Below are 10,774 nucleotides of genomic sequence, written 5' to 3' on the forward strand. Positions count from 1 at the left end.
GTTCTCTGTGAGATGCTGGTGAAGCTGGATCTTGAAGGGTTTTATAGTTGACGTAAAAAGTCGCCTCGTCGGAGAACAGCACGGTCAAGGGGACACCTAGATTAGTTTCCAGTTGTGCTGTTGCACATTCTTCAAACTGCACCCTACAGTCCGTTCCGTTCTCTGTGAGATGCTGGTGAATCTGGATCTTGAAGGGTTTTATAGTTGACGTAAAAAGTCGCCTCGTCGCGTCGGAGAACAGCACGGTCAAGGGGAAACCTAGATTAGTTTCCACTTGTGCTGTTGCACATTCTTCAAACTGCACCCTACAGTTCGGACCGTTCTCTGTGAGATGCTGGTGAAGCTGGATCTTGAAGGGTTTTATAGTTGACGTAAAAAGTCGCCTCGTCGCGTCGGAGAACAGCACGGTCAAGGGGACACCTAGATTAGTTTCCAGTTGTGCTGTTGCACATTCTTCAAACTGCACCCTACAGTCCGTTCCGTTCTCTGTGAGATGCTGGTGAAGCTGGATCTTGAAGGGTTTTATAGTTGACGTAAAAAGTCGCCTCGTAGCGTCGGAGAACAGCACGGTCAAGGGGAAACCTAGATTAGTTTCCAGTTGTGCTGTTGCACATTCTTCAAACTGCACCCTACAGTCCGGACCGTTCTCTGTGAGATGCTGGTGAAGCTGGATCTTGAAGGGTTTTATAGTTGACGTAAAAAGTCGCCTCGTCGCGTCGGAGAACAGCACGGTCAAGGGAAATTTACATTAGTTTCCAGTTGTGCTGTTGCACATTCTTCAAACTGCACCCTACAGTCCGGACCGTTCTCTGTGAGATGCTGGTGAAGCTGGATCTTGAAGGGTTTTATAGTTGACGTAAAAAGTCGCCTCGTCGCGTCGGAGAACAGCACGGTCAAGGGAAATTTACATTAGTTTCCAGTTGTGCTGTTGCACATTCTTCAAACTGCACCCTACAGTCCGGACCGTTCTCTGTGAGATGCTGGTGAAGCTGGATCTTGAAGGGTTTTATAGTTGACGTAAAAAGTCGCCTCGTCGCGTCGGAGAACAGCACGGTCAAGGGAAATTTACATTAGTTTCCAGTTGTGCTGTTGCACATTCTTCAAACTGCACCCTACAGTCCGGACCGTTCTCTGTGAGATGCTGGTGAAGCTGGATCTTGAAGGGTTTTATAGTTGACGTAAAAAGTCGCCTCGTCGCGTCGGAGAACAGCACGGTCAAGGGGAAACCTAGATTAGTTTCCAGTTGTGCTGTTGCACATTCTTCAAACTGCACCCTACAGTCCGGACCGTTCTCTGTGAGATGCTGGTGAAGCTGGATCTTGAAGGGTTTTATAGTTGACGTAAAAATCGCCTCGTCGGAGAACAGCACGGTCAAGGGGACACCTAGATTAGTTTCCAGTTGTGCTGTTGCACATTCTTCAAACTGCACCCTACAGTCCGTTCCGTTCTCTGTGAGATGCTGGTGAAGCTGGATCTTGAAGGGTTTTATAGTTGACGTAAAAAGTCGCCTCGTCGCGTCGGAGAACAGCACGGTCAAGGGGACACCTAGATTAGTTCCCAGTTGTGCTTTTGCACATTCTTCAAACTGCACCCTACAGTCCGTTCCGTTCTCTGTGAGATGCTGGTGAAGCTGGATCTTGAAGGGTTTTATAGTTGACGTAAAAAGTCGCCTCGTCGGAGAACAGCACGGTCAAGGGGAAACCTAGATTAGTTTCCAGTTGTGCTGTTGCACATTCTTCAAACTGCACCCTACAGTCCGGACCGTTCTCTGTGAGATGCTGGTGAAGCTGGATCTTGAAGGGTTATATAGTTGACGTAAAAAGTCGCCTCGTCGCGTCGGAGAACAGCACGGTCAAGGGGAAACCTAGATTAGTTTCCAGTTGTGCTGTTGCACATTCTTCAAACTGCACCCTACAGTCCGTTCCGTTCTCTGTGAGATGCTGGTGAAGCTGGATCTTGAAGGGTTTTATAGTTGACGTAAAAAGTCGCCTCGTCGGAGAACAGCACGGTCAAGGGGAAACCTAGATTAGTTTCCAGTTGTGCTGTTGCACATTCTTCAAACTGCACCCTACAGTCCGTTCCGTTCTCTGTGAGATGCTGGTGAAGCTGGATCTTGAAGGGTTATATAGTTGACGTAAAAAGTCGCCTCGTCGCGTCGGAGAACAGCACGGTCAAGGGGAAACCTAGATTAGTTTCCAGTTGTGCTGTTGCACATTCTTCAAACTGCACCCTACAGTCCGGACCGTTCTCTGTGAGATGCTGGTGAAGCTGGATCTTGAAGGGTTATATAGTTGACGTAAAAAGTCGCCTCGTCGCGTCGGAGAACAGCACGGTCAAGGGGACACCTAGATTAGTTTCCAGTTGTGCTGTTGCACATTCTTCAAACTGTACCCTACAGTCCGGACCGTTCTCTGTGAGATGCTGGTGAAGCTGGATCTTGAAGGGTTTTATAGTTGACGCAAAAAGTCGCCTCGTCGCGTCGGAGAACAGCACGGTCAAGGGGACACCTAGATTAGTTTCCAGTTGTGCTGTTGCACATTCTTCAAACTGCACCCTACAGTCCGGACCGTTCTCTGTGAGATGCTGGTGAAGCTGGATCTTGAAGGGTTTTATAGTTGACGTAAAAAGTCGCCTCGTCGCGTCGGAGAACAGCACGGTCAAGGGGACACCTAGATTAGTTTCCAGTTGTGCTGTTGCACTTTCTTCAAACTGCACCCTACAGTCCGGACCGTTCTCTGTGAGATGCTGGTGAAGCTGGATCTTGAAGGGTTATATAGTTGACGTAAAAAGTCGCCTCGTCTGAGAACAGCACGGTCAAGGGGAAACCTAGATTAGTTTCCAGTTGTGCTGTTGCACATTCTTCAAACTGCACCCTTCAGTCCGGACCGTTCTCTGTGAGATGCTGGTGAAGCTGGATCTTGAAGGGTTATATAGTTGACGTAAAAAGCCGCCTCGTCTGAGAACAGCACGGTCAAGGGGACACCTAGATTAGTTTCCAGTTGTGCTGTTGCACATTCTTCAAACTGCACCCTACAGTCCGTTCCGTTCTCTGTGAGATGCTGGTGAAGCTGGATCTTGAAGGGTTTTATAGTTGACGTAAAAAGTCGCCTCGTCGGAGAACAGCACGGTCAAGGGGACACCTAGATTAGTTTCCAGTTGTGCTGTTGCACATTCTTCAAACTGCACCCTACAGTCCGTTCCGTTCTCTGTGAGATGCTGGTGAAGCTGGATCTTGAAGGGTTTTATAGTTGACGTAAAAAGTCGCCTCGTTTGAGAACAGCACGGTCAAGGGGACACCTAGATTAGTTTCCAGTTGTGCTGTTGCACATTCTTCAAACTGCACCCTACAGTCCGTTCCGTTCTCTGTGAGATGCTGGTGAAGCTGGATCTTGAAGGGTTTTATAGTTGACGTAAAAAGTCGCCTCGTCGGAGAACAGCACGGTCAAGGGGACACCTAGATTAGTTTCCAGTTGTGCTGTTGCACATTCTTCAAACTGCACCCTACAGTCCGTTCCGTTCTCTGTGAGATGCTGGTGAAGCTGGATCTTGAAGGGTTTTATAGTTGACGTAAAAAGTCGCCTCGTCTGAGAACAGCACGGTCAAGGGGACACCTAGATTAGTTTCCAGTTGTGCTGTTGCACATTCTTCAAACTGCACCCTACAGTCCGTTCCGTTCTCTGTGAGATGCTGGTGAAGCTGGATCTTGAAGGGTTTTATAGTTGACGTAAAAAGTCGCCTCGTCGGAGAACAGCACGGTCAAGGGGAAACCTAGATTAGTTTCCAGTTGTGCTGTTGCACATTCTTCAAACTGCACTGTACAGTCCGGACCGTTCTCTGTGAGATGCTGGTGAAGCTGGATCTTGAAGGGTTTTATAGTTGACGTAAAAAGTTGCCTCGTCGGAGAACAGCACGGTCAAGGGGAAACCTAGATTAGTTTCCAGTTGTGCTGTTGCACATTCTTCAAACTGCACTCTACAGTCCGGACCGTTCTCTGTGAGATGCTGGTGAAGCTGGATCTTGAAGGGTTTTATAGTTGACGTAAAAAGTCGCCTCGTCTGAGAACAGCACGGTCAAGGGGACACCTAGATTAGTTTCCAGTTGTGCTGTTGCACATTCTTCAAACTGCACCCTACAGTCCGTTCCGTTCTCTGTGAGATGCTGGTGAAGCTGGATCTTGAAGGGTTTTATAGTTGACGTAAAAAGTCGCCTCGTCGGAGAACAGCACGGTCAAGGGGACACCGAGATTAGTTTCCAGTTGTGCTGTTGCACATTCTTCAAACTGCACCCTACAGTCCGTTCCGTTCTCTGTGAGATGCTGGTGAAGCTGGATCTTGAAGGGTTTTATAGTTGACGTAAAACGTCGCCTCGTCGGAGAACAGCACGGTCAAGGGGACACCTAGATTAGTTTCCAGTTGTGCTGTTGCACATTCTTCAAACTGCACCCTACAGTCCGTTCCGTTCTCTGTGAGATGCTGGTGAAGCTGGATCTTGAAGGGTTTTATAGTTGACGTAAAAAGTCGCCTCGTCGGAGAACAGCACGGTCAAGGGGAAACCTAGATTAGTTTCCAGTTGTGCTGTTGCACATTCTTCAAACTGCACTCTACAGTCCGGACCGTTCTCTGTGAGATGCTGGTGAAGCTGGATCTTGAAGGGTTTTATAGTTGACGTAAAAAGTTGCCTCGTCGGAGAACAGCACGGTCAAGGGGAAACCTAGATTAGTTTCCAGTTGTGCTGTTGCACATTCTTCAAACTGCACCCTACAGTCCGGACCGTTCTCTGTGAGATGCTGGTGAAGCTGGATCTTGAAGGGTTTTATAGTTGACGTAAAAAGTCGCCTCGTCGGAGAACAGCACGGTCAAGGGGAAACCTAGATTAGTTTCCAGTTGTGCTGTTGCACATTCTTCAAACTGCACTCTACAGTCCGGACCGTTCTCTGTGAGATGCTGGTGAAGCTGGATCTTGAAGGGTTTTATAGTTGACGTAAAAAGTCGCCTCGTCGGAGAACAGCACGGTCAAGGGGAAACCTAGATTAGTTTCCAGTTGTGCTGTTGCACATTCTTCAAACTGCACCCTACAGTCCGGACCGTTCTCTGTGAGATGCTGGTGAAGCTGGATCTTGAAGGGTTTTAGGTTGACGTAAAAAGTTGCCTCGTCGGAGAACAGCACGGTCAAGGGGAAACCTAGACTAGTTTCCACTTGTGCTGTTGCACATTCTTCAAACTGCACCCTACAGTCCGTTCCGTTCTCTGTGAGATGCTGGTGAAGCTGGATCTTGAAGGGTTTTATAGTTGACGTAAAAAGTCGCCTCGTCTGAGAACAGCACGGTCAAGGGGACACCTAGATTAGTTTCCAGTTGTGCTGTTGCACATTCTTCAAACTGCACCCTACAGTCCGTTCCGTTCTCTGTGAGATGCTGGTGAAGCTGGATCTTGAAGGGTTTTATAGTTGACGTAAAAAGTCGCCTCGTCGGAGAACAGCACGGTCAAGGGGACACCTAGATTAGTTTCCAGTTGTGCTGTTGCACATTCTTCAAACTGCACCCTACAGTCCGTTCCGTTCTCTGTGAGATGCTGGTGAAGCTGGATCTTGAAGGGTTTTATAGTTGACGTAAAAAGTCGCCTCGTCGGAGAACAGCTCGGTCAAGGGGACACCTAGATTAGTTTCCAGTTGTGCTGTTGCACATTCTTCAAACTGCACCCTACAGTCCGTTCCGTTCTCTGTGAGATGCTGGTGAATCTGGATCTTGAAGGGTTTTATAGTTGACGTAAAAAGTCGCCTCGTCGCGTCGGAGAACAGCACGGTCAAGGGGAAACCTAGATTAGTTTCCACTTGTGCTGTTGCACATTCTTCAAACTGCACCCTACAGTTCGGACCGTTCTCTGTGAGATGCTGGTGAAGCTGGATCTTGAAGGGTTTTATAGTTGACGTAAAAAGTCGCCTCGTCGCGTCGGAGAACAGCACGGTCAAGGGGACACCTAGATTAGTTTCCAGTTGTGCTGTTGCACATTCTTCAAACTGCACCCTACAGTCCGTTCCGTTCTCTGTGAGATGCTGGTGAAGCTGGATCTTGAAGGGTTTTATAGTTGACGTAAAAAGTCGCCTCGTAGCGTCGGAGAACAGCACGGTCAAGGGGAAACCTAGATTAGTTTCCAGTTGTGCTGTTGCACATTCTTCAAACTGCACCCTACAGTCCGTTCCGTTCTCTGTGAGATGCTGGTGAAGCTGGATCTTGAAGGGTTTTATAGTTGACGTAAAAATTCGCCTCGTCGCGTCGGAGAACAGCACGGTCAAGGGGAAACCTAGATTAGTTTCCACTTGTGCTGTTGCACATTCTTCAAACTGCACCCTACAGTCCGGACCGTTCTCTGTGAGATGCTGGTGAAGCTGGATCTTGAAGGGTTTTATAGTTGACGTAAAAAGTCGCCTCGTCGCGTCGGAGAACAGCACGGTCAAGGGGACACCTAGATTAGTTTCCAGTTGTGCTGTTGCACATTCTTCAAACTGCACCCTACAGTCCGTTCCGTTCTCTGTGAGATGCTGGTGAAGCTGGATCTTGAAGGGTTTTATAGTTGACGTAAAAAGTCGCCTCGTAGCGTCGGAGAACAGCACGGTCAAGGGGAAACCTAGATTAGTTTCCAGTTGTGCTGTTGCACATTCTTCAAACTGCACCCTACAGTCCGGACCGTTCTCTGTGAGATGCTGGTGAAGCTGGATCTTGAAGGGTTTTATAGTTGACGTAAAAAGTCGCCTCGTCGGAGAACAGCACGGTCAAGGGGACACCTAGATTAGTTTCCAGTTGTGCTGTTGCACATTCTTCAAACTGCACCCTACAGTCCGGACCGTTCTCTGTGAGATGCTGCTGAAGCTGGATCTTGAAGGGTTTTATAGTTGACGTAAAAAGTCGCCTCGTCGCGTCGGAGAACAGCACGGTCAAGGGGGAATCTAGATTAGTTTCCAGTTGTGCTGTTGCATATTCTTCAAACTGCACCCTACAGTCCTGACCGTTCTCTGTGAGATGCTGGTGAAGCTGGATCTTGAAGGGTTATATAGTTGACGTAAAAAGTTGCCTCGTCGGAGAACAGCACGGTCAAGGGGGAATCTAGATTAGTTTCCAGTTGTGCTGTTGCACATTCTTCAAACTGCACCCTACAGTCCGGACCGTTCTCTGTGAGATGCTGGTGAAGCTGGATCTTGAAGGGTTTTATAGTTGACGTAAAAAGTCGCCTCGTCGCGTCGGAGAACAGCACGGTCAAGGGGAATCTAGATTAGTTTCCAGTTGTGCTGTTGCATATTCTTCAAACTGCACCCTACAGTCCTGACCGTTCTCTGTGAGATGCTGGTGAAGCTGGATCTTGAAGGGTTATATAGTTGACGTAAAAAGTTGCCTCGTCGGAGAACAGCACGGTCAAGGGGACACCTAGATTAGTTTCCAGTTGTGCTGTTGCACATTCTTCAAACTGCACCCTACAGTCCGGACCGTTCTCTGTGAGATGCTGGTGAAGCTGGATCTTGAAGGGTTTTATAGTTGACGTAAAAAGTCGCCTCGTCGCGTCGGAGAACAGCACGGTCAAGGGGACACCTAGATTAGTTTCCAGTTGTGCTGTTGCACATTCTTCAAACTGCACCCTACAGTCCGGACCGTTCTCTGTGAGATGCTGGTGAAGCTGGATCTTGAAGGGTTTTATAGTTGACGTAAAAAGTCGCCTCGTCGGAGAACAGCACGGTCAAGGGGAAACCTAGATTAGTTTCCAGTTGTGCTGTTGCACATTCTTCAAACTGCACCCTACAGTCCGGACCGTTCTCTGTGAGATGCTGGTGAAGCTGGATCTTGAAGGGTTTTATAGTTGACGTAAAAAGTCGCCTCGTCGCGTCGGAGAACAGCACGGTCAAGGGGGAATCTAGATTAGTTTCCAGTTGTGCTGTTGCATATTCTTCAAACTGCACCCTACAGTCCGGACCGTTCTCTGTGAGATGCTGGTGAAGCTGGATCTTGAAGGGTTTTATAGTTGACGTAAAAAGTCGCCTCGTCGCGTCGGAGAACAGCACGGTCAAGGGGACACCTAGATTAGTTCCCAGTTGTGCTGTTGCACATTCTTCAAACTGCACCCTACAGTCCGGACCGTTCTCTGTGAGATGCTGGTAAAGCTGGATCTTGAAGGGTTTTATAGTTGACGTAAAAAGTCGTCTCGTCGCGTCGGAGAACAGCACGGTCAAGGGGACACCTAGATTAGTTTCCAGTTGTGCTGTTGCACATTCTTCAAACTGCACTCTACAGTCCGGACCGTTCTCTGTGAGATGCTGGTGAAGCTGGATCTTGAAGGGTTTTATAGTTGACGTAAAAAGTCGCCTCGTCGCGTCGGAGAACAGCACGGTCAAGGGGACACCTAGATTAGTTTCCAGTTGTGCTGTTGCACATTCTTCAAACTGCACCCTACAGTCCGGACCGTTCTCTGTGAGATGCTGGGGAAGCTGGATCTTGAAGGGTTTTATAGTTGACGTAAAAAGTCGCCTCGTCGGAGAACAGCACGGTCAAGGGGACACCTAGATTAGTTTCCAGTTGTGCTGTTGCACATTCTTCAAACTGCACTCTGCAGTCCGGACCGTTCTCTGTGAGATGCTGGTGAAGCTGGATCTTGAAGGGTTTTATAGTTGACGTAAAAAGTCGCCTCGTCGCGTCGGAGAACAGCACGGTCAAGGGGACACCTAGATTAGTTTCCAGTTGTGCTGTTGCACATTCTTCAAACTGCACTCTACAGTCCGGACCGTTCTCTGTGAGATGCTGGTGAAGCTGGATCTTGAAGGGTTTTATAGTTGACGTAAAAAGTCGCCTCGTCGCGTCGGAGAACAGCACGGTCAAGGGGACACCTAGATTAGTTTCCAGTTGTGCTGTTGCACATTCTTCAAACTGCACCCTACAGTCCGGACCGTTCTCTGTGAGATGCTGGTGAAGCTGGATCTTGAAGGGTTTTATAGTTGACGTAAAAAGTCGCCTCGTCGGAGAACAGCACGGTCAAGGGGACACCTAGATTAGTTTCCAGTTGTGCTGTTGCACATTCTTCAAACTGCGCTCTACAGTCCGGACCGTTCTCTGTGAGATGCTGGTGAAGCTGGATCTTGAAGGGTTTTATAGTTGACGTAAAAAGTCGCCTCGTCGGAGAACAGCACGGTCAAGGGGACACCTAGATTAGTTTCCAGTTGTGCTGTTGCACATTCTTCAAACTGCACTCTACAGTCCGGACCGTTCTCTGTGAGATGCTGGTGAAGCTGGATCTTGAAGGGTTTTATAGTTGACGTAAAAAGTCGCCTCGTCGCGTCGGAGAACAGCACGGTCAAGGGGACACCTAGATTAGTTTCCAGTTGTGCTGTTGCACATTCTTCAAACTGCACTCTACAGTCCGGACCGTTCTCTGTGAGATGCTGGTGAAGCTGGATCTTGAAGGGTTTTATAGTTGACGTAAAAAGTCGCCTCGTCGCGTCGGAGAACAGCACGGTCAAGGGGACACCTAGATTAGTTTCCAGTTGTGCTGTTGCACATTCTTCAAACTGCACCCTACAGTCCGGACCGTTCTCTGTGAGATGCTGGTGAAGCTGGATCTTGAAGGGTTTAATAGTTGACGTAAAAAGTCGCCTCGTCGCGTCGGAGAACAGCACGGTCAAGGGGACACCTAGATTAGTTTCCAGTTGTGCTGTTGCACATTCTTCAAACTGCACCCTACAGTCCGGACCGTTCTCTGTGAGATGCTGGTGAAGCTGGATCTTGAAGGGTTTTATAGTTGACGTAAAAAGTCGCCTCGTCGCGTCGGAGAACAGCACGGTCAAGGGGACACCTAGATTAGTTTCCAGTTGTGCTGTTGCACATTCTTCAAACTGCACCCTACAGTCCGGACCGTTCTCTGTGAGATGCTGGTGAAGCTGGATCTTGAAGGGTTTTATAGTTGACGTAAAAAGTCGCCTCGTCGGAGAACAGCACGGTCAAGGGGAAACCTAGATTAGTTTCCAGTTGTGCTGTTGCACATTCTTCAAACTGCACTCTACAGTCCGGACCGTTCTCTGTGAGATGCTGGTGAAGCTGGATCTTGAAGGGTTTTATAGTTGACGTAAAAAGTCGCCTCGTCGCGTCGGAGAACAGCACGGTCAAGGGGACACCTAGATTAGTTTCCAGTTGTGCTGTTGCACATTCTTCAAACTGCACTCTACAGTCCGGACCGTTCTCTGTGAGATGCTGGTGAAGCTGGATCTTGAAGGGTTTTATAGTTGACGTAAAAAGTCGCCTCGTCGCGTCGGAGAACAGCACGGTCAAGGGGACTCCTAGATTAGTTTCCAGTTGTGCTGTTGCACATTCTTCAAACTGCACCCTACAGTCCGGACCGTTCTCTGTGAGATGCTGGTGAAGCTGGATCTTGAAGGGTTTTATAGTTGACGTAAAAAGTCGCCTCGTCGCGTCGGAGAACAGCACGGTCAAGGGGACACCTAGATTAGTTTCTAGTTGTGCTGTTGCACATTCTTCAAACTGCACTCTACAGTCCGGACCGTTCTCTGTGAGATGCTGGTGAAGCTGGATCTTGAAGGGTTTTATAGTTGACGTAAAAAGTCGCCTCGTCGCGTCGAAAACAGCACGGTCAAGGGGACACCTAGATTAGTTTCCAGTTGTGCTGTTGCACATTCTTCAAACTGCACCCTACAGTCCGGACCGTTCTCTGTGAGATGCTGGTGAAGCTGGATCTTGAAGGGTTTTATAGTTGACGTAAAAAGTCGCCTCGTCGGAGAACAGCAC

The sequence above is a fragment of the Thermobia domestica genome, chromosome 9 (assembly GCF_964235325.1).
Source record: "Thermobia domestica chromosome 9, izTheDome1.hap1.1, whole genome shotgun sequence".
Classification (NCBI taxonomy): domain Eukaryota; kingdom Metazoa; phylum Arthropoda; class Insecta; order Zygentoma; family Lepismatidae; genus Thermobia; species Thermobia domestica.